Genomic DNA, 25,123 nt, shown 5'->3' on the forward strand with positions numbered 1-25,123 from the left:
CCAAAATGGTATCAGAGCAAAGGTGAAGAAACAAAGATCACATTTGGAGACACTCTTAAAAGGCAGAAAGAAGAAGATCATCATTGTAGCAGCCATATTTGAAGATATCTTTGAAATAAAAGTTTGGTAGCAGCTCTCTTCCAAGTCTATATGTCTAATCCAATGGCGTTTATGTGCAAGGAAAGCAATATGCATGATGGAACATCTAACTTTAAAGCCTGGAAAAAGAGAATTGACTTAGTCTTTAAAGAAAATGTGTTAAAATTGGCAACTAGGGCCAAATTCCACTTTGGACAGCTCATTTGATGGAGATGATGACTGCATTGAATTCCTCTTTTCGAGAGGACCAAAATTGATCTAAAGATCATCAAATTTGGACAAGCATAAATGTGTTTTTGAATTTATGCCCACACATATGCACATCGTCAAGGTCGGCCACATCATCATGTAGGCTCATCAAGCCCAATAGACATGTTTCTTCACCCTCATCGACTTGTATAAATATAAGTGACCTCTCACCTCATTTGGCATCATCATCACCCACACATTCTACTCTCTCCTTCTCTCATTGGTCCGTACCAAGATTGCGGCAGAGAGGCTCCCCCGCTTCAAATTGAAGCCGGAGCACGCTCTCGCAAAAAAAAATCGCTCCCTAGTTTTTTTCATAATTTTTTTTCTCACAAAGACATTCCAAACGCAAATGCTTTTCAAAGAAACAAGAATTCTTAGGGCATCCTAATATTCAAGCTTCTGGCCCTAATATTGATATGCAATTCATGGTAATGTTAAATCCGTAAAGTGAAAGTGACATTCTCCTTTATCTTTCATTTTCATCCTTTTACTTAAATTTTTAACATTACCATGAAATGACTCGGGATGTTTGAGAGTGGTTCCAACCTCATTGGATTTCATATGGAGAAAGTAGAATTTTAGATCTCACTCAAAATCCAGCAGGGTTATCATTTTTTCGCGATTTCAGGATTGGGGGGTTTGCAGTGTTTCCATTAGATTTTGTCATGTACTAGGGTATGGGACTTGTATTTAATCAAGAGCACCAAGCCCTATATGTACCTTCACATTAGTGACAATGATTGTCGAACTCCTCTATCATGACCCTACTAAAAATGTACCCATCACTCAAACAAAATCTTGAGTAGACATGCTACATTTTTTCTATCTTATGTTCATTGCTTAGAGGGTGATATTAATGACAAAGATCCAAGATAGGAAATGATTTTGATGATATGTAGCTATTTGTTGTAGCATAATTTTTTTGGATGCTAGAGGCCATCTAGAGCCTATTTGTTGATGTATTTTCAGTTCAGAGATGGATAACACTCGATGCTATTTTGGTTGTGCACCCTTACATGCTATATAAATGAGAACTTGTAACTTGTGGACGTGGTTGATGAAGATTATAACTTCTAGATGATTGATGTTATATGGTGTAATCCATGTTTTTATGCTTTTTTATATCTAATTCATCATTATCAATGCTTTTGTTGACATATATGCATCAAAATATATAAAAATTCGCTCCCAAAACAGGAGCTTTTGAAAATGTCGCTCCCCGCTCCAGCGTCCAAGTAACCTTGGTTCGTACAGCTATTGGGCATATCTTTTCTCTCCCACGTGTGGCAAGGACGACGAATTTCAAGACAAAATTACAGGGCCGCAAATTTCAGATTTTCCTATAGTTTAACCAATGTTGACTTTGACTTTCTGGGCAGATTTTTAGTTCGATCTTTTGGGCAAGCCATACTCTTTGGCACAGAAACTGAGGTGATATGAGCAATTTGACCACAGAGATAAATTACAGGTTGACTGCAGACTTCAAGGCAAAATCTAACCAAGTTTGACCATTGAATTTGTGATTATTTTAAGCTGACTTTTACCACTTGTTCAGGCCGAGTTTGACTAGGTATGACCGAACTGCTTTGAGGACATTTCGCTACTGCTTTGACCAGCGTTGACTTTCTGGTTAGCGCTGAATTTGACTATGGATTTGACAAGGTCGTTACGACTTGATTTGGCAAGTCAATTTTGACTTTTTGTACTCTCTCTGATGAACATTTGATATAATAATAAGAAGAATTAATCAAAGGGTTTTCCCCATCTTGGGGTTTTTCCTTGGCATCCGCCAAATCTAGTGTTGTTAATTTTAGATAACAATGGTATGTTCTATGCTTTAGCACAATTTACTTCAATGTTCCTTATCAGCAGAATGACAATTTCCAATTATTTCCAATAGCAATCACATTAACTTAAACACCTTGACAGTAAATGCAGATAGAAAATAAAAACAAGTGCAGAAGACAAGCCAAGACAAGAGGACACAAGATATGGCATATGCCAAGGACAAACACCAATGTGGGGAAACCTTTTGATAAAATCTTCTTATTATTCTTCAATAGTTCAGCAGAGAGAGAGAGTACATAAATCAAATTAACTTGCCCAAAACAATCCTGTCAAACCAACAGTCAATTGCAGCCCTAACCAAAAAGTCAACGGTGGTCAAAGCAACTCCAAAATGTCCTCCAAGGAGCTCAGTCAACAACAAAATAATTCGCCCTTCCAAGAGGGTCAAAGTCAGCCCAAAAACAGCTGAGTCAACCCAGTCAAATGTTGTTGTAATTTATGCGGTCAAAGGCTGAAGTCAACGTTGAAGTCATACCAGTCAAAGTGTCCCAATTACCTTGAAAATCATGCCAATCAATGCGGCCTTCAAAAATCAGAATTCTTCCCACAAGAATGAGGTCAACACATGGTTAAACAATCATGGTCAATTTTGATCAAAGCTAACCAGCTTCCTGAAATTTTCGGCCTCCAAAAATAGTCCTGAAATTCGTCGTCTTTCACACATGCAAAGTAGGGAACGCTACCTCCAAGCTGTACGAACCAATCAGAGGGGAGAGAGAGAGAGAGATATGTGATGAGATGAGTGGTGTCCAAATGAGAGAGAGGTCACTTCTATTTATACAATTTGTTGAGGGTGATGAGACACATCCATTGGGCTTCATGAGCCTACATTTGACTGAGGTCGACCTTAACACTTTGTGTATGAGAAAGAATAAATTCAAAATTCCATTTCTGCTTCTCAAAATGAAATAATCTTTATATCAAAATTAGACCTCTCGAAAAGAGGAATCCAATGAAATAATCATCTCCATCATATGAGTTGTCCTAAGGTGAAATTTGGCCCTAGTTTCCAGTTTTAACACTTCCTCTCAACTAAGGAGAATTCCAATTGTCAATCCATCTGTCATCATCATGCCATCATGTACCATCTCTGACATCACTACCCTGCTCTACTCTGCTCTGCCCTTCTCTACTTTGTTGAACCATGAAGTAATAATGAAGAAGAAGTGATCGAGAGTGAGTCATAAGATCATACCACTCTCCACTGACAAAAGTCAGTCCTTGATCCCAGATCAAGTTGTTGAACACCATGCATCCTAGTCATAGGGAGTACGGCAGTACACGATGCATCCATCGGTAGTGCTATGGTCCCTAACCATCTTTTCCCAACTCATTGGCCAGATGAGAGGTACTTCCCATGAGTCCTGGACTCCATGGGTAGGATGTGTGTTGGGGCATCAGCAAGAGAAGGTGAACCACTCATCTTGCTCATATGTCATAGGAAAAGGTGAACCACTCGTCCTATGCATATGTCAATTGTAGGGGAAGGTGAACCACTCCTCCTACATACATGCGTCTATAATGCGAGGGGAAGGTGAACCACTCACCCTACACACATGTCAACCATCATGGGGTATCACAGGGGAAGGTGAACCACTCACCCTGTATCTAGCGCACCACTAGGGGAAGGTGAACCACTCACCCTATGGTCACTCATAGCTCCAAGAAGTACCCCAAGCCCCCAGGAGCTCCCAGAGCTCTGTGTCCAACTCATACGGGACCCTCATAGGAGGGTCGTTCCATGACTCCAAGTCTCTCTCGAAAGGTTAAGAATTTGACCTTCCCCAAAGGCTTCATGAGAATGTCTGCAACCTGCTCATCTGTTCTAATGTGTTGGAGCCTTATTGCTCCCCATTGTACCATATCCCAGATAAAGTGGTACCTGATATCAATGTGCTTGGAGCAGTCATGGAACACAGGATTCTCTGATAGGTGAATCCCACTCTAGTTGTCGCAGAAGATCACGGTGGTATCTAGCACGTGCTCAAATAGCTCACTGAAGAGCTTCCTCAACCAAACAACTTCACAACAGGCCATACTCGTAACAATGTATTCGGCCTCGGCAGTGCTTAGTGCAACCGATTTCTGCTTCTTGCTCATCCAAGATATAGAAGCAAACCCCAAAGAGAAGCAGCACCAAACGTGCTCTTACGATCCACCACACTGCCAGCCCAGTCAGCATCTGAATATTCATGTAGCCTCAAGTTTCCGGCAGTGTATTTTAGTCCATAGTGGATTGTGCCCCGGAGATATCTAAAGAGATTCTTAGCCGCAATCCAATGAATGTGATGAGGCTTGACCATAAACTAACTCAACGTGTTCACAGCAAAGCATGTGTCAGGACGGGAGTTGACCAAGAACATCAACACCCCTACAAGTTGACGATACTCGGAAGGGTTTGCTAATCCGGGCCCAGCAACGCTTCCACATAGCTTCTTAAAGTTGAGTTCCATCAGAGTAGTCACGGACTTGCAATCCACCATTCCACATCTCTCAAGTAGCTTCACAATGTATTTTCCTTGAGAAAGGAAAATCTCACTTGGCTTTTTCCACACCTCCAACCCTAGGGAAGTAATGAATCAGTCCTAGGTCCTTCATCTCGAATTCAAAAGCCAACTCCCTCTTGCATTGATGAATGAGAGGGTCATCACCTGTCAGAAAGAGATCATCCACATAAAGGACCAGAATGAGAAGCTTGTCCTTTTCAATCTTGAAGTATAAGTTTGGGTCAACATCACTCCTTGTAAATCCTAGCTTCATAATATACTTATCGATCCTCTCATACCAAGCCCTAGGGGCTTGCTTCAACCCATAGAGGCTTTCTTTAGCCTGCATACATGTGTCTCACAATCTTGAACCTCGAACCCCTCGGGTTGTTCCACATAGACTTCCTCCTTAAGCGCACCATGCAAGAAGGTAGTTTTCACATCCATTTGGTGTAGGCTCCATCCTTGCAAGACAGCAAGGGCTATAATCGAACGGATGATGGTATATCGGGCAACCAGTGCAAATATCTCATCGTAGTCTACTCCATCCTTTTGAGAAGCCTCGAACAACAAATCTGGCCTTGAACTTTTCAACACTCCCATCAGCTCCATGTTTGATCTTGTAGAGCCATTTTGAAGTGACCACAGACTTGTCCTTGGATCTAGGAGCCACATCCCAGACATCATTTTTCATGATCGACTCATATTCCTCGTTCCTCGCATCCTTCCAAACTTCTTGTTTCACGGCTTTCGAATGTGCAAGGCTTGGATTGTACAATGGTACTCATGGTAGCTAAGTACCCTTGGTACCTATTCGACTTCTTGCTTTCATGAAATGTCCCCCTCGGTGCAATATGTTCCTCAGCATCTTCAAGAGTATCTTTGAGCCACAAAGGTCTTTTCCTTGAAGTAGAGGGCTCACTAAGAGGTGGATCAATGGGATCCATTGAACCTTCCACATCGGGCATTGGATCATCAGTCAAAGGCTCATCCTGCTTTCCTACATCATCATCATTATTGTCCTTCCTAGGGATAGGAAGATCTCAGACCTTTCTAAGAGCAAAATCTTCATCGAAAGTCACATCATGCCTTAATTCCATTTCCCTTTGAACAACACATAGATTTTATATGCCTTTGAAGTTTCATTGTAGCCCACAAATTTTCATTTCTTCCCAGATGCATTTAGTTTGTTTCTTTTCTCTTTTGGCACATGAAAATATACGGGACAACCAAAAATTCTAAAATGAGAAACATCAAGTTTCTTACCAGTGAAAACTTCTTTGGGTGTATTGAAGTCCAATGCTTGATGTGGGCATCTATTTTAAACATACACAGCGGTGTTGGCAGTTTCTTCCCATAAGAACTTCAGTAAACCTTGGTCATGAAGCATGGGCATGGGTGGCTTCTATGATAGTTCGATTCTTCCTTTCGGCAACACCATTTTGTTCAGGTTTATATGCAGTAGTGGTCACCCTCTTAATGCCAACTTCTCTACAATAGTCATTGAATTCATTTGACTCATATTTGGTCCCATTATCAGTCCTCAATATTTTGATCTTCTTCCCTGTTTGATTCTCGACCAAGGCTTTGAAAGAGCGAAACCATTTGAATACTTTGTCCTTCTTTAAGAAATAGATCCATGTTTTGCAAGAGAAGTCATCCACAAAAAATGCATAGCACAAATATCCACCCAAAGATGTCATGGGAAACATACCTGATAGATCAGAGTGGACCAATTGAAGAATATCGATAGTTTGAGTTTCACTTGAGGGAACTGGTCCCCTTGTATGTTTTCCAGCTTCACAAGCCTCACAAACACCTTCATGATCTAAGTTGAATTCGGGCATACATGTGACCATCTTCCTTACATCTGGTAAGGCGTTGAAATGAAGGTGAGCAAATCTTCGGTGCCATAATTCGGAATGAAGAGAAGTATCACAAGTCATTACTCCCAACGGACTTCCTCCAACCTGATAGAGACTTTGACCCCTGAATCCAAGAGTGAATGCATCTCTCGGGTTCCTCTGCCAAACACAAACCTTACCATCAATGAATGTCACCTTGAAACCTTTATCTTCCATCGCAAAAATAGAGACCAGGTTCTTTTTCAGATCAGGAACATACAACACTTCTTGTAAATGAAGGGTTTGACCTTGATTTAAGTGAAGAGTAATAGTCCCAATTCCTTTTACGGGATAAGTGGCATTATCCCCAAGTATAATCCCAATATTCGTCTTCTTTTCAATCAAGTTTGAGAGAGCCTCTTTGTAACAAGTGAAGTGCCTTGAGGCACCACTATCAATCAACCAATGATCTAATGTATCCAGAGGAGAGGCTATGGTGAGGGCAGAAATAATATAAAATTCTTTTTTCTTTTCACCAACATTAACTTCTTCATACCTGGAGTTTCTCGACTTCTTGGGAGGACGACCACTTCCATTTCGAGCAGCGGGAGCATTCCTCTTTCCTTTGTTGTTGAACTTGTTGTTCCTTTGATTGCCATTGCCCTTGTAGTTGTTGTTATGATTGTCATCATCTCTTGGAGTATCCTTCTTGTGAGGACACTCTTTAGTGAAGTGGCCAAACCTGTTACAACTGAAGCATCTTCTTTTTCTTCTTTCTTTGAATCCCGACTTGAACCCTTGACCTTGTCTCCTTAGACCAACATTGTTCTTCCTCTTAGCATGAGCGGAGAAGGCAATAGGATTTTTTCAATTGGAGGGCTTGTCTCTTTCCATCATCCTTATTTCTTCTTAAGTGCATCTAGCCAATAATTCATCAAATCCTGGAATCTTGTCATTGTTGAGGATGGTAGTGTTGAACACATCCCATTCGCTTGTAAGGCCACCAAGTGCAATAAGAGTGAGCTCCCTGTCACCAATGACTTCTCCAATAGATAGGAGATCATTCTTGATCTCAGTAATCCTCATGAAATATGATTGGATGGATTCTCCTCTATCCATCTTGATGTCTTTCAACTTGTTCTTGAGAAAGAGAACTTGATCTGCATTATTACTTTGAACATCCCAACCAGCTTGTCATACATCTCCTTAGATGTTTCCAAATCAGAAATATAGGCAACCAAATGCTTGTGAATAGAATCAACAATACTTTTCTTAGCTTTAACCTCACCTTTCTTGTACTTTGTTTGTGCAGCTGCAGATGCATTTGAAGGAGGCTCTGCTATTCTTCCTTTGACATAGTCCATGGCATCATTTTCTTCCAATGTCAAATCTAGAGTCATTTTCCATGCATGATAGTTGGATTTGTCCTTAAGCTTGTCCTCAGATTTGAAGAAAGATGTAGTCATCATTGAGACTAGTTCCAAGTCCTTATTCAACAGCTCCTCTTAGTGATTGCTTTGCTTCACTCTTGCTTGGGCTTTGTCTTCACCTGAGCTCTAATACCATGTTAATTTTAGATAACAATGGTATGTTCTATGCTTTACCACAATTTACTTCAATGTTCCTTATCAGCCCAATCACAATTTCCAATTATTTCCAGTAGCAATCACATTAACTTAAACACATTGACAGTAAATACAGATAGAACATAAAAACAAATGCAAAAGACAAGCCAAGACAAGAGGACACAAGATATGGTGGATGCCAAGAACAAACCCCAATGTGGGGAAACCCTTTAATCAAATCTTCTTATTATTCTTCAATAGTTCAGTTGAGAAAGAGAGTACATAGATCAAATTAACTTGCCCCAAACAGTCTTGTCAAATCAGCAGTCAACTGCAGCCCTAACCAAAAAGTCAACGGTGGTCAAAGTAGCTCCAAAATGTCCTCCAAGCAGCTCGGCCAATAGCAGAAGAATTTGGCCTTCCAAGAGGGTCAAAGTCAACTCAAAAACAGCTCGATCAACCCAGTCAAATGTTGCTGTAATTTCTGCGGTCAAAGGCTGAAGTCAACGCTCCAGTCAAACTATCACAATCACCTTGAAAACCATGCCAATCAATGCAGCCTTCAAAAATCGGAATTCTGCCCACAAGAACGAGGTAAATGCATGGTCAACGTTGGTCAACGCTGACCGGTTTCCTGAAACTTTCGGCCTCAAAAAACAGTCCTGAAATTCATCCTCTTTCACATATGTGAAGTAGGGAAGGTTGCCTCCAAGCTGTCGAACCAATCAAGAGAGGAGAGAGAGATATGTCATGAGATGAGTGATGTCCAAATGAGAGAGAGGTTACTTCTATTTATACACTTCATTAACAGTGAGGAGACACATCCATTGGGCTTCATGAGCCTACATTTGACTAAGGTCGACCTTGACAATTTGTGAATGAGAAACATTAAATTCAAAATTCCATTTTTGCTTGACAGAATGAGATGATCTTTATCTCAAAATTGGACCTCTCAAAAAGAGGAATCCAATGCAATAATCATCTCCATCATATGAGTTGTCCTAAGGTGGAATTTGGCCCTAGTTGCCAATTTTAACAGTTGTTCTCTTATCTTGGCTTGTCTTCTGCATTTTGTTATTTCATGTTCTATCTATAGCAATGTTTTAAAACTCCGACTCCGACTTGGAAACGGTCGAGGGTCAACTCCGACTCTTACTCGGTATCGACTCAGTCGGTTTGATTTCAATGACTCGATCGTTGTAAAAAATACAGTAAATATTTATTTTTTTATTAAAAAAAAAAAAAAAAAAAACATAATTTTAAAGATTTTCATTCATGTTCCCAAACAAAAAGCTTTAGAATATAGATAGAAGACAACATATGATCAAAGTAGGCTCATGAATATATCCATTATATCAAAATGGCACCCAGTGCATTGTCCAATACATATATGATGATGATATAGAGATCAAAACAAAAACACATAACCAAGGAGACTAGAAATGGCCTCTACAACAAAAGTAAACAGTGAAACATCACTAGTCACCACTGACCAGTACTACTAGCTACTGTTAGAGGAGCCAACATCATCTGGCTTAACATCTGAATCAGAGTCAGACGGGGAAACCCATGGCTCCTCCTCATCATCATCTCCAACTGCAACTGTAGAAGTGGTAGCATTAGCAGGCTGTGCAGCAGCAGCACGCTGAGATAGACGAGATATGTGCTTCCGTCGTGGCTAAACAGAGGAAGCGCCTGCACCTAGAGGACTTGGGGTTGGGCCTGAGGCTAGTACAAGTGGATTTGCATTCAATTGAACATTTTTTTCAAGTGATGCCACCATCTGTAAATCCAAATCAAGATCCTCATCAGAATCAAACTCTGTTGGATGACTCTCCACTACCCAATCTAATGTTGGATCAATATCTTCCAGCACAATGGGAGCTGAATCAAGTCTTTTGTTCAGCAATTGGTTGCGTCTAAGCCGGAGGTCATATTGGACATAGACTAGATCAATTAACCATTTTTTATCCAAATGGTTTCTCTTCTTAGTGTGAATCCTCTCAAAGACAAACCAATTGCGCTCACACCTAGTAGCACTGCAAGCTTGACTCAAAATACGAATTGCAAACTTCTGCAATTGAGGACAATGGCTACCAAAAGCCACCCACCATTGTGCTGCAAAAAACATAGTAGTGTAATGAGTTAGCTTAACAAATTATATCCAACTTTCAGATTAGAAACAATTTAACAAAATAGGTATTAAGAATTTGAAAATTGAAATTTTTGTTTACCAGGCTCATTTGCTTCCCTTGCAATCTTTGCTAGGTTCTTCCCAAATGTACCTGTGGCTTTGTTGAAGGTTGTGATCTGTCGGTGTATCTCCAGCTGATCACACTCCAATGGGATCATGCGATCAACGCAATCAATTGGTCCATTTCTAACCTCCCCACTCAAAGCTCCTTCTGTCTGAGCTTTATAATGATACCGTGGGTTCAAAAAATACCCAACTGCATGTATAGGGCGATGGAGTTGATTGTTCCATATTTCATCAATGATTGCCCAAATGAGCCCATACTTAGCCACTTTATCCTTGTATGCCCTCTTTATTTGCTCCTTTGCTTGATCCATAGCCTCATAAATGAAGCCCATAGCCTCTTTCCCCATCCACCAACCACAACACCTTAACCAGTGGCTTAGCAACCTTCATAATCTTTGCTACCTTTCTCCAAAATATTTCTTCATTAACTTTATTTTTCAATTCTTTGCCTTCCTGTTTGAAAGACCACTGACTTTGATTCCATTCACCACTAGAAAATATCTTTTGCAAGTTCCTTAGTTGTGAAAGCATAGATTGCAATGTCAAAAAATGAGTAGCAAATCTAGTGATGGCAGGCCTAATAATATCCATGCCCCCTGTGTGTCTCTTCATAAGGCTCAAAATCCATGAATGATTGTAGATAGATTTTGTTATGCTTTTTGGCATGATCTACAGTGCTTTTGACCCAATCTAATTTGCCAATATCATCAAGCATGAGGTCTATGCAATGTGCAGCACATGGGGTCCAAAAGATGGTTTTTTGTTTTTCCTCTAACAGTTTACCAGCAAGAACATAGTTAGAGGCATTATCTAAGATGACTTGAACAACATTAGCCACCCCCACCTCCTCAACAACCTCATCCAATAGATGAAACAACAATTGTCCATCTTTCACCTTATCAGATGCATCAACTGATTTTAGAAACATGGTTCCCTATGGGCAAAAGATAAGAAAGTTTATGATGGTACGATTCCTTTGATCAGTCCATCCATCTGACATGATGGTACATCCTGTTCTTGCCCATGAGTCTTTGAAATATTTCAAATACTCATTAATGTAGGAAATTTCTTTCTACAAACGATACCCCCTTATCTCATGCATAGTAGGGCCTTTGAAGCCTTTTCCAGCAGCGAATATGGCATCAAACATAGGCTCATAATATGGTGAACGAGAAGCATTGAAGGGGATATTAGCATCATACCACCATCTACATATGTAATCACAAGCAATCTCCCTCAATTCTTTCTTCCAATGGCCATCTAAAATGGGTTGCAAAGTTCTACTGGCTTAAGGATCATGTGCATCTGACGGAGAGGAGGGTGTGACAGTGAAATAACTTTTGATATTCATATCAACCTTCTTTTTCATTTTACCCTTACCCTTTTCTTGAATAGAATCCAAAGAGGGAGGAACATATCAGAAGGGGTTGGATGCATCAGTACATGGGATAGATGAAGAACCCGCAAAATCAAAATGGGGGTTGGTAGCCATCATTTTTTGTATACTCCTCTTCCTCCCAATTTCAACCTCTATTTCTTTTTGCCTAGCCTTTTCTTCTTTAAACTTCTCAAAGCTATTTAACAACTTCTTCTTAATCTCCCCAATTTGTGGTGATTCACATGGAGTAATTTGGCCTCTAATCCCTGCCAAGTGTTGTTTCAGCCTATTAATGCCCCCAGGACCATCCTTAATTTTTCTATGGCAAAATTTGTAATGCATTTGACTATCAACCATTTCAACATATGCCCAAGTAGCATCTTTCACTCTAGGTGCCATTTTTTGACTTGGAAATGAAAGGAAAAAATCTGAAAATGAAAACAAAAAAATAACATTGCTTCAATGTTCATTTCTTTCACAAAAAACACTCTTTTCAATTTCCAAATTTGCACAAAAAAATAAATAAGCAAAAACAGATTTTTAGAAGTGAAAAAAAAATACCTCTAGGCACAAATTGCCTCCTCAAAGTTGCTCCAACAAACCAACTCCTCAATGCTGCTCCGATGGCTACCCAAGAAGCTCCTCACTCCTGCTCCAATGCTTGCCCAATACTCACTGGTTGCTCCAAAAACAAACTCCACAACTTTTCAAAAACTCCTCACAAATTCACACTCAAATGCAATGAGATGGTTGTGAGGAAATGAGAGGAGTTGGGTAGGTTTTATAGGGTTTGGGAGAGGGAAATGGACCCCAAAGGCACATTAAAATGGGCTTTGGGGTCCCCAAAAACCTAAGCTGAAAAAAAATGTGCTTTATGGCCACTCCCACCGAGCCAGCTAAGCCAGCCGAGTTGTTATCGAGCAAGCCGAGTCAGTTACCTACTCGGCCAGCCAAACCAAGTTGGCCACCGAGTCGACCCAGTCATGCAATGACTCAGTCTGACTCGATCGTTTCGAAGTCGATTCGACCAGTTTTTAAAACAGTGATCTATAGTTATTGTCAATGTGATTAATGGTTAATGTGATTGCTATTCGAAACTATATTGGAAATTGTCATTGGGTTGCTAAAGTAATTGTGCTAAGCATATAACATATCATTGCTATCTAAAATTAACATGGTATCAGAGCACAGGTGAAGACAAAGCCCAAACACGAGAGAGAAAAGCAAGCACTAAGAGAGATCTATTGGATAAGTCCCCATGGCGTCTACATCTTATTTCAAGACCGAGTACAAGCTCAATGACAAATCTGACTATCATGCATGGAAGATGACTTTGGACTTGACTTTGGAAGGGCATGAAGCAATGGATTATGTGCAGGGAAAAGTGGTGGAGCCTCCTTCAAATGCACCTGATGCAGCAAAGACAAAGTATAATAAAGGTGAGGTCAAAGCTAAGAAAATTATCATAGACTCCATTCAAAAGCATTTGGTTTCTTATATTTCTAGTTTGGAAACATCTAAGGAGATGTATGATAAGCCGGTTGGGATGTTCAAAGTTAACAATGCAAATCAAACCTTCTTTCTCAAGAACAACTTGAAGGACATCAAGATGAAAAAAGGGGAGTCTATCCAATCCTACTTCATGAGAATAACTCAAATCAAGAATGACCTACTATCTATTGGAGAAGTTATTGTTGACGGGGAGCTCACTCTCATTGCACTTGGAGGTCTTTCAAGAGCATGGGATGTGTTTAACGCCGCCATTCTCAACAATGATAGGATACCTGGTTTCGATGAATTATTAGCTAGGGGATGATGGAGAGAGACAAGCCCTCAAATGGAAATGAACCTATTGCTTTCTCCACTCATGCAAAGAGGAAGAATAATGATGGTCTAAGGAGACAAAGTCAAGGATTCAAGCAGGGATTCAAAGAAGAGACAAAAGGAAGGTGCTACAATTGCAACAGGTTCGGCCACTATGCTAGAGTATCCTCACAAGAAGAATTCTCCAAGGGATGATGACAACAACAACAATTTCAAAGGCAAAGGAAATCAAAGGAACAACAGGTTCAACATCAAAGAAAACATAAATGCTCATGTTGCTCAAAAAGGAAATGGTCGACCTCCCAAAAGGACAAGAAATACCAGGTATGATGAAACTAATGTCATAGAAAAGCAAAATGAATTTTATCTTATTTCCGCTCTATCTACTACCTCTCCTTTGGATACTCTGGATCATTGGTTAATTGATAGTGGAGCCTCAAGGCACTTCATTGGGTACAAGGAGGCCTTCTCAAATTTGGTTGAAAAAAAGACTAATCTGGAGATCATACCTGGAGACAATGCCACCTACCCCGTGAAAGGGATAGGTATTTTCACTCTTCACTTGAATCAAGGTCAAACCATTCATCTACAAGAAGTATTGTATGTAACTGATTTGAAGAAGAACATGGTGTCTATTTCTGCAATGTAAGATAAAGGCTTCAAGGTAGCATTCATTGACGAAAAGGTACGTATTTGGCAAAGAAACCCTAAAGATGCATTCGCACTTGGATTTAGGGTTGATGGTCTCTATCAAGTTGGAGGAAGTCCTTTGGGAGCCTTGGCTAGCAAAATTTTTCTTCAATCTAAGCTATGGCTCCGAAGATTTGCCCACATACATTACATAGCCTTACCTGGGGTAAGGAAGATGGTCACAGGTATGCCCGATTTCAATATGAACCATGAAGGTGTTTATTAGGGTTGTGCAAATTGGAAACATACAAAGGGACCATTCCCTTCTAGTGAGAGCCTCACCACCGATATTCTTCAATTGGTCCATTTCGACCTATCTGGTATGTTGCCCGTAACATCATTGGGATGATACTTATACTATGCAATCTTTGTGGATGACTTCTCATGCAAAACATGGATCTATTTCTTAAAGAAGAAGGATGAAGTGTTCAAATGGTTCCATTCTTTCAAAGCATTAGTGGAAAATCAAACAAGGAAGAAGACCAAGATATTGAGGACCGGCAATGGCACCAAATATGAATCAAACGAATTCAATGACTTTTGCAGAGAGGCTGGCATTAAGAGGGAGACAATTGTTCTATACACTCCTGAGCAAAATGGTGTTGTTGAAAGGAAGAATTGAACAATCATGGAAGCCACCCGTGCCATGATCCAGGAGCAAGGTCTACCGAAGTTCTTATGGGGAGAAGTTTCCAACACTGTCGTGTATGTCCAAAATAACTCCTGAGCAAAATGGTGTTGTTGAAAGGAAGAATTGAACAATCATGGAAGCCACCCGTGCCATGATCCAAGAGCAAGGTCTACCGAAGTTCTTATGGGGAGAAGTTTCCAACACTGTCGTGTATGTCCAAAATAGGAGCCCGCATCAAGCATTGGATTTCAAGACACCCAAGAAAGTTCTCACTAGTAAGAAACCTGAGGTTTTTCATTTTAGGATTTTTGGTTGTCTCATATACTTTCATGTACCTAAAGAAAAAATAATCAAGTTGGAAGCATCTGGTAAGAAAGGTATATATGTTGGCTACAGTGAAAATTCAAAGGCATATAGAATCTATGTGCCTGATCAAAGATATGTGGATGTAAGTTGTGATGTCACCTTTGATGAAGAGACTTCCCTTGGGAAAGTTAGAGATCTCCCTATCCCAAGGAAGGCCAATGATGATGCTGCAGAAAAATATGACGAACATAAATTCGATAAAATAAAAATAAACATAAATAAATATAAATAAATAATGAAATGAGGATTATGTTAAATAGTCATTAGTTAAGTGAAAAGGCATGTCTAAAAGACATGCCCAGACACGAAAGGACACCTGCTTAGGTATATATGTGAGTCCTCATTGTAACATTCAATCATCACTTGTACATTTTTATATAATAAAATATTATTACAAAATACCTCTTGTGTATTTTAACATTTTAAGTCAACAAGCCGATAGGTTTTGTTGCTTCAATGGTATCAGAGCCATGGTGCACAATATAATCATGCGAGTCTTTGAACGATGTTCACCACACAATATGTCATTACGTTTACGTCTTGAATGCGTTGAGCAGTTTAGTAAAATTCAAGAAGCATTTCAGTGTTTAAAAAAATCATATGCAGAAGTTAAAGCATGTTGAAAAGAAATCGATAATAAGGAAGATGATAATGACAGTGAAGAAACAAAAAAATATCAAGATGATGATCCAGATGAAGTTGATGTTGAAAGTAAAGGAGGAGCAAACACTGAGCCAGTTAGAGAACTAAGTGATCAAGGTGATGGTCACCATGTAACTCGTTCAACAGTAGATATGCATGAGGTTTTTGGTTATTCTGGTGAGGAAGAACAACCCGAATATACTTCTCAGCATAGTCCAGAGCAAAGTGCAGGTAGGGATGCTTCAGAGGAGTGAGGAAGTGAACAAAGGGGATTACTTCCGAAAGATATAATACATGATGAAGTGGATCGGTATGAATTAGAAGAAGAGAAACAATATGAGCAAAGGAAAAAGGAGAAACCAATAGTCCCTCCCTTAGAGCTAGAGTTTCCATTACACCCACCTCTAGGTCAGCCAGAACCAATGGATATTCCAGATGAGGAGAAAGATAAGGCGGCTCGGAAAGAAAAGGCACAGAAGCAAAAGGAACTTGGAAATGCAGCTTATACGACAGAAGATTTTAAGTTTGCTATTAAGCATTATTCGAAAGTAATGGATCTGGATGATGAAGATAACTCCTTAACAAACATAGCAGTTGTCTATTTGGGAATGGGGAAGTATGAAGATTACATTGAAGACTGTGACAAGGTTGTTGAAAGCGGGAGGGAGCTTCATTCAGATTTTAAAATGATTACACGGGCTTTGACTAAAAAAGGAATTGCATATGTTACGATGGCTAAATGTTCTAAGGACTATGAGCTAGCAAGTGAAACTTTCCAGAAAGTACTTACAGAACATCGTAATCCGCATACATTGAAGAAACTTAAATGAAGCTGAGAAAGTAAAGAAAGATTTGGAACAACATGAAGATTTTGATCCAAAGTTGGCAAATGAAGAGCGGGAGAAAGGAAATGAATTCTTTAAGCAGTAGCAGTATCTTGAGGCTATAAAGCATTATACTGAAGCTCTTAGAAGAAATCCCAATGATGCAAGGTTATACAGTCACATAGCAACTTGCTCTATGAAGCTTGCAACTTTGCCATAAGGTCTCAAGGAAGCAAATAAGTGTATTGAGTTCGATCCATCAATTACAAAAGGTTATTCAAGAAAAGTTGCTATTCAGTTCCTGATGAAAGAATATGACAAAGCCTTGGAAACCTATCAGGAAGGTCTCAAACATGATGAAAACAACCAAGAACTGTTAGAAGGTGTTCAAAGATATATTGAGCAATCAACGAATAGTTCGGATATGTATACATTTGGAGGTGGAGCAACAGATTTTGATTATGTATACGATGAATCATCAGGATTGGTGGATTTATTAGGTTGGCCTTGCTTAGCGGCTTTTGACGACCAGGACTTATGTGGTAAACTTCCTGCTAAATTTCATTCACTTGCAGGTTCTTGCAGATCAAGATGGAAACATTTATTGTGAGATCAGATCAAAGATCTACTTCAGTGGAGGCAATTCATTCCACCATGTGGCAGCAACGAGAGCCGTTGTTTCCACTTCCATATTTTTAATCGAGACAGATCAACAAAGAGATATGAACAATCTGTGGCAGTATGAATTTGTGTATAGATATCAAATCGTGTGCAAGTCATTTACTTTTACTTCCGTTTACTTCAAACATGCAACAACACAAGGCCAGGAATTCAAACTGTCGAAAGTCCATGCCAACATAGCTAAAGCCCCAAAAGTTTACATCATAGTTACCAATCTCTGCGGAATTGGGTTGAAGATGATTGATGAGTTTCGAAACCAGGGTCTCATTAAAAGACAAAACATCCACGCTGTCGTCGGCCTACAACTGCACTGTAGCCCATTCTCCACGGTCCTGACACTGCCCGTTGACCTGGATAAGATATTGAAACGACAAAAGCCAAGCCCGTGGGTCCTGACGCTATCTCTACTGCGTGGTCTATTGAGCCCATCAACGTCAACGCTCCACCATTCTCTGCTCCTGCACCGATGGCAACAGCACTTGCCCTGTCCACTTGCACCGACGGCAACAGCACTTGCCTGTCCGCCTGTACCGAAGGCGACAACACACAACACGTCGTGCCCTATGGCCAGTTCCCCGCTACCTGCAAACTCCCTGTTGTCTCCCGTCTACTACCACCATCTTTCCCCGACCGTCTAGTCGACACTTCCCCGACACAGTACCCCTATGTCACCTTGTTTTCTTGACATTGTGTTGCTACTGTCATACCACCAATTCTCACTGTCATATTCCACTACAAGTCGTTACCATCGTTCAGCACAACGTTCGGTACCTTGGTCGACGTCGGTCAATGTATGGTCACCTTGAGACTTGAATAAACAAAAAAATTAAATATATATAAAGCTAATTGAATGAAATTATATAGTTGATATAATTTAATTGAATATATAATTTTTAAAATTATATAATTAATTAATTAGTTCAAAAAAACAAAAAACAAAAAAAAATTAAATAAAAGAAATTATTATTACTACTTATAATAAAAAATAAAAAAAGGTCAATATATATATATATATATATATATACAAGCTAAGCTACCAAGGACGTCAAGTTACATATCTCAGGATGATAAAACACAGGGTGCAGACTTTGTTCAGGGTTAAGATGAAAGAAATTGCCAACAATAAGCTTTGAGGACAAAGCTTCTGAAGGAAGGGGCAATGTTACAAACATAAATTCAATAAAATAAAAATAAACATAAATAAATATAAATAAATAATGAAATGAGGATTATGTTAAATAGTCATTAGTTAAGTGAAAAGGCATGTCTAAAAGACATGCCCAGTGACGAAAGGACACTTGCTTAGGTATATATGTAGGTCCTCATTGTAACATTCAATCATCACTTGTACACTTTATATAATAAAATATTATTACAAAATACCTCTTGTGTATTTTAACATTTAAGTCAACAAGCCTACAGGTTTTGTTGCTTCAAAAAACAGGATGAACCTCTGATGGATGAGCCTATGCCCGATGTTTAAGGCCTGATGGATCCCATTGACCCACCTCCTGGTGATCCCTCTACCTTAAGGAAAATACCTTTATGGCTCAAAGATACTCTCGAAGATGCTGAAAAACATGCTGCTCCAAGAGGGACATTTCGCGAAAGTAAGAAGCCGAATAGGTATCAAGGGTACTTGGCTGCTATGAGTACTATTGTTCAAGTTGAACCATGCATGTTTGAAGAAGTCGTAAAGCACCAAGTATAGAAGGATGCTATGAATGAGGAACATGAATCTATCATGAAGAATGATGTCTGGGACGTGGTGCCTAGACTCAAGGCCAAGTTCGTGGTCACCTCAAAATGGCTTTACAAAATTAGGCATGGCGCTGACGGGAGTGCTAAAAATTATAAGGCCAGGTTCATTGTTCGAGGCTTCTCTCAAAAGGAAGGAGTGGACTATGATGAGATATTTGCACTAGTTGCCCGATATACCACTATCTGATCTATTATCACTCTCGTTGCCACTCAAGGATGGAGCCTACATCAAATGGACGTTAAAACTGCTTTCTTGCATGGCTCGCCTAAGGAGGAAGTCTACTTGGAACAGCCTCAGGGGTTCGAAGTTCAAGATCGAAGGACACATGTATGCAAGTTCAAGAAATCCCTCCATGCATTGAAGCAAGCCCCTACGATTGACAGTTATCTTACGAAGTTGGGATTTATGAGGAGCTAGGCTGACCCAAATCTATACTTCAAGGTTGAGAAGGACATGCCTCTCATTTTGGTCCTTTATGTTAATGATCTCTTTCTGACTAATGTTGATCCTCTCATTTATCGATGCAAGAGGGAGTTGACTTCAGAGTTCGAGATAAAGGACCTAGGACTGATGCACTACTTCCTAAGCCTGGAGATCTGGCAAAAACCAGGTGAGATTTTCCTTTCTCAAGGAAAATACATTGTGAAGCTACTAGAGAGATGTGGGATGGTAGAATGCAGGTTTGTGTCTACTCCAATGGAGCTCAACTTCAAGAAGCTATGTGGAAGTGTTGTTGGGCCCGAATTGGCAAACCCTTCTAAATATAGACAACTTGTGGGGGCCCTAATGTTCTTGGTAAACTCCTGACCATAAATATGCTTTGTTGTGAATACGTTGAGTCAATTTATGGTTAAGCCTCATCACATACACTAGATTGCTGCTAAGAATCTCTTGAGATATCTCCGTGGCACAATCAATTATGGATTGAGATACGCTGCCGAGACTTTAAGGCTACATGGATATACTAATGCTGACTGGGCTGGCAGTGTGGTGGATCGAAAAAGCACATTTGGATGTTGCTTCTCATTGGGGTCTACTTTGATTTCTTAGATGAGTGGGAAGCAAAAATCGATCGCTCTAAGCACTGCCGAGGCTGGATACATTGCAGCGAGTATGGCCTGTTGTGAAGTTGTTTGGTTGAGGAAGCTCTTTAGTGAGCTATTTGAGCACGTGTTGGATACCACCATGATCTATTGCGACAACTAGAGTGGGATTCGACTTTCAGAGAATCTCGTGTTCCACGACCACACCAAGCACATTAATATCAAGTACCACTTTATCCAAAATATGGTACAACGGGGAGCAATAAGGCTCCAATGCATCAATATTGATGAATAGGTTGCTAACATCCTCATGAAGCCCTTGGGGAAGGCCAAGTTCTTAGCCTTCCGAGAGAGACTTGGAGTCGTGGAAAGACCCTCCCATGAGGGTCCAACTTCAGTTAAACATTGAGCTCTAAGAGCTCATGGGGGCTTGAGGTACTTCTTTGAGCTGAGCTACCATAGGGTGAGTGGTTCACCTTCCCCTATAGGTACGTTGTGTACAGGGTGAGTGGTTCACCTTCTCCTGCAATACCCCATTATGGTTGACATGTGTGTAAGGTAAGTGGTTCACCTTCCCCTACAATTGATGACACATGTGCATAGGGTGAATGGTTCACCTTCCCCTACGATTTATGATATATGCATAGGATGAGTGGTTCACATTCTCCTATGGCATATGAGCAAGATGAGTGGTTCACCTTCCCCTGTAGATGCCCTAGCATACATCCTACCCATGTAGTCCGGGACTCATGGAAAGTACCTCTCATCTAACCAATGAGTTGGGAAAAGTGGATAGGGCCCATAGCACAAAAGATGGACGCGTTGTGCACTATTGTACTCCCTATGTCTAGGATGCATGATGTTCAACAACTTGATCTGGGATCAAGTCTGATTGAAGTTCTACCTCTGGATTGACTTTTGTCAGAGGAGAGTGGTAAGGTCTTGTGACTCACTATCGATCGATTCTTCTTCATCTATATTGGTGTTCAGCAGAGCAGAGATGAGATGGTACATGGCGACAGGATGGCATGATGATCGATGATAATGGATCGATTGGCAGGAAGAATTCTCCCTAGTTGAGAGGAAGTGTTAAAATTGGCAACTGGGCCAAATTCCACTTTGGACATCTCATTTGATGGAGATGATGATTGCATTGAATTCATCTTTTCGACAGGACCAAAATTGATCTAAAGATCATCAAATTTGGACAAGCAGAAATTTATGCCCACACATGTGCACATTGTAAAGGTCGGCCACATCATCATGTAGGCTCATGAAGCCCAATAGACATGTCACTTCACCCTCATCGACTTGTATAAATATAAGTGACCTCTCACCTCATTTGGCATCATCATCACTCACAAATTCTTCTCTCTCCTTCTCTCATTGGTTCGTACAGCTATTGGGCATATCTTTTCTCTCCCACGTGTGGCAAGGAGGATGAATTTTAGGACAGAGTTACAGGGCCGAAAATTTCAGATTTTCCTACAATTTGACCAGTGTTGACTTTGACTTTCTGGGCAGATTTTGAGTTCGATCTTTTGGGCAGGCCGTACTCTTTGGCATAAAAACCGAGGTGATCTGAGCACTTTGACCGCAAAGAAAAATTGCAGGTCGACCAAACTTCAGGGTTGAATTTGACCAAGTTTAAATGCTGACTTTGACCACCTGTTCAGGCCGAGTTTGACTGGATATGACCTAGCGGCTTTGAGGACATTTTGTTGCTGCTTTGACCAGTGTTGAATTTCTGGTTAGGGTTGAATTTCACTGCAGTTGACAGCAGATTTGACAGGGTTGTTATGACTTTGATTTGGCAAGACAATTTTGAGTTTTGTACTCTCTCTCTACTGAACATTTGATATAATAATAAGAAGAATTGATTAAAGGGTTTTCCCCATGTTTGGGTTTTTCCCTAGCATCCACCAAATCTGGTGTTCTCTTGTCTTGGCTTGTCTTTTGCATTTTGTTATTTCATGTTCTATCTACAATTACTGTCAATGTGATTAATGGTTAATGTGATTTCTATTGGAAACTATATCAAAAATTGTCATTGGGCTGCTAAAGTACATTGAAGTAATTGTGCTAAGCATAGAACATACCATTCTTATCTAAAATTAACAAAATAATGTCATGAAATTCGTTCAAGGAAAAGTTCCAGCACCGTATGAGAATAATGCTCAAGAGGTGGACAAATATGAAAAAGGAGAAATTAGGGCTCAAAGGATTCTCTTTGAGTCCATCAGAGACCACCTTATCACTTTTGTATCAGAATTATCTACAGCTAAAGAAGTCTATGATAGCTTGGTGAAATTGTACTCCGTCAACACAACAGGTCACAAGATAGCCTTACGAACTCAACTCTATCAATCAAAGATGACGAAAGAAGACACTATAGCTTCTTATTTCATGAAGATATCAAAGATTAAAGATCACCTTCGAGAAGTTGGTGAGCAAATATCTGATTCATAAATGATTATCATTGTAATAAATGCTTTAACTAAAGAATGGGATGGTTTTGCAAGTAGCATCTATGCTTGAAAAGAAACACCAACATTTGAACAATTATGGGCTCAATCATTAATGTACACTAGAAGAAACCAAAATAAAGGCTAAAAGCAATACTCAACCTGTCAATGAGGACTCTCAAGCCTACGCAGCTAAATCAAAGAAGAAATTTGATAAGAAAAAGAAAAACAAAAATAAAAACATGTCCAAAATCCAATGTTTTGGTTTTCATGAATATGGTACTTACAAGGCAGATTGTCCTAAGAACCCTAATAACAACAAAAGGAAGGAAAGGTCTGAAGCATTAATGTTGAAGATGAAGAAGCTCCGAAGAAACAGAAAGAAGATCCCAAAGATCTCTACTATTGAAAGATCATGAGGATTATGAATGGTGTATCATGCACCAAGTTTGAAGTTTAAGTTTACTTTTCGTAGGAGATAGACATCACCATCATGGAGGCTAGCATATGTGGATAAAAGTGTGTTTAGAAGAACATGTCTAGAAGGAAACTCCATTAGCAGCATCATTGGAAAGGAGCCTAGCAGAAGAAGAAATCAGTTACATATTAATCCTTAAAGAGCGCCCAGTTCATGACAAAGACCTTTTAGATCTTGACAATAGTTATAGGAGTTGGAAAGTCTGAAACAAGGGAGGAGCTCATTTGGACTTAGGGTTGTTAGAGATTTAGCCAAGAAGAGGTCAAGCTAGTAGACATGTAGGGCTGCTAGTGGAGGTTGTGATCTGATCCAACACGAGCATTTTTCTCAAGCAAAGACAGAACTAAAGGCGTCCTAGCATACCTCAGTCAACCGAGCTAGATAAGGAGCAAGAAGAAGTGCATTTGTTTGTCCTTTTGTTTTTGATCTGGTAAAGGTTCAAGGAGGAGACCTGGTCAAAATTATGGAGGATTTTTGAGGTGGATTCTCTGTGAATCTCATCTGAGTTTGATCACTAGAGAGGAGGACCAAAGCTTTGTGCCCAAGTTTGAAATATAGGGCCGAAATTCTTCAGTTAGAAGGGGAGCTCCGAAGCCTGGTTCTGCTGGAGCAGGAGGATCCAAGAGGCCTGTTCAAGTGCAGACTAGGAGGCCGAGTCTCTCTGTATGGGCAGCAAAGGATTTCAGACAGATTTGTGTCAATTTTGGGCTGGGTTTTGGTAAGACCTAGTGTCTGGTTTGTTACACAGGGAATAGGGACAGTTCAGGACAGTAGTTTAGCTCAGAACCAAGGGTCGAGTAGCTGTGTCTTTAAGGTAGAATGATTTTGGGTTGGAGGACTTGTTAGATCTGTCCTAGAGGGCTTAGGACATAGATTTATGGTGCCCTAGTTCAGTCACCATAAGGCAAAGAAGGGATTGAAAAGAGGATAGCTTGAAAAGCCCCAAGAACAAAAGGTGTCCTATCTTTGTTAGTGGGTTGGTTGATTGAGCCCTACTTATAGACCTACCCTTCATGAAATATCAGTCCAACAGCGGCCTAATTCTGTGCATCTCTAGGAAGGTTGAACCCAGAAAAAGAGACATACATGTGTGATATGGATATGGTATGAGGGTCACAAGCCTTAACGGAAGTGTACAGAAGTTTCAGATAGAAAAGAGGGCCAAGACATTCTTGAGATTGAAGAAAAGAACAGTGAATATTAGGTGTAATATTCCTAGCAGGAAATACCAGTGATAACAAAAGAAAATGCCAAAATGCAACACAAAATTTTAACCCATGCATAAACAACAATATAAAACACCAAAAACTGCGCCAAGCTGAGCCATTTTATTAATTGAACAAGATGGAGTACAAATATATGGAGATAGATGAACCTGGGCTTGCTACAGCAAGCAAGCAAAATCCCAGGTGGAGATGAAGGCCCCCAAATGCTGAAAGTGGCTCTGCTACAAGGAGTGCACACAACCAAAAATAATTGTTGAAACTGCTGGGAATGAACTGTTGATTTAGCCCTCCAAACTGCTCACAAAATTCAGTGAAATTAGCCACAGCCTCTACACCTCAAAACCACAAAAACCCAACAAGGAATTGGGCTACTTCTGGCTGGCCTAGAAAGCCCTACAAATGTGAACTTCCTCTCTCTACCTAGTGTACACACTGTTGAAGGAAGATGTTGCCTACAAACCCAAAATCACTCCAAATCTCCTCTGCATATCCTTCTGGCAACCACTCACCCCAACTCACCCAACTTTTCCCCATTGCGCATGTCCAACCACTAAACCTCTGCGCACAGCCAAAACACAAAAATACTCCTCCAAACTCCCTTCACTTCAGCCCGGCCAAACACCTCAAATCTCCAGCAAATACTAAGGCACTCACCTCCCAAAAAGCTTGGAATCCAGTATGCCCTGTAGCTATTTCTCCAAAGGAGTGTGTACTCCTGCGCCCAATCCGCTCCAAAACATGGTCAAATACACCTGAAAA

General features: G+C 40.2%; 1 protein-coding gene and 1 pseudogene across 2 annotated transcripts in view; one reads left to right on the forward strand and one right to left on the reverse strand.

Annotated features, from left to right (window-relative positions):
• The window catches only part of LOC149167897 (uncharacterized), a 402,638-nt gene that overhangs the window by 200,654 nt on the left and 176,861 nt on the right, over positions 1-25,123 (reverse strand). The window lies entirely within an intron of this gene.
• LOC149167898 (hsp70-Hsp90 organizing protein 3 pseudogene) lies at positions 16,304-17,319 on the forward strand (annotated as a pseudogene).

The sequence above is a fragment of the Pinus tabuliformis genome, chromosome 5_1, assembly GCF_031772625.1.
Source record: "Pinus tabuliformis cultivar Carrire ecotype Pingquan chromosome 5_1, CPIR1, whole genome shotgun sequence".
NCBI lineage: Eukaryota > Viridiplantae > Streptophyta > Pinopsida > Pinales > Pinaceae > Pinus > Pinus tabuliformis.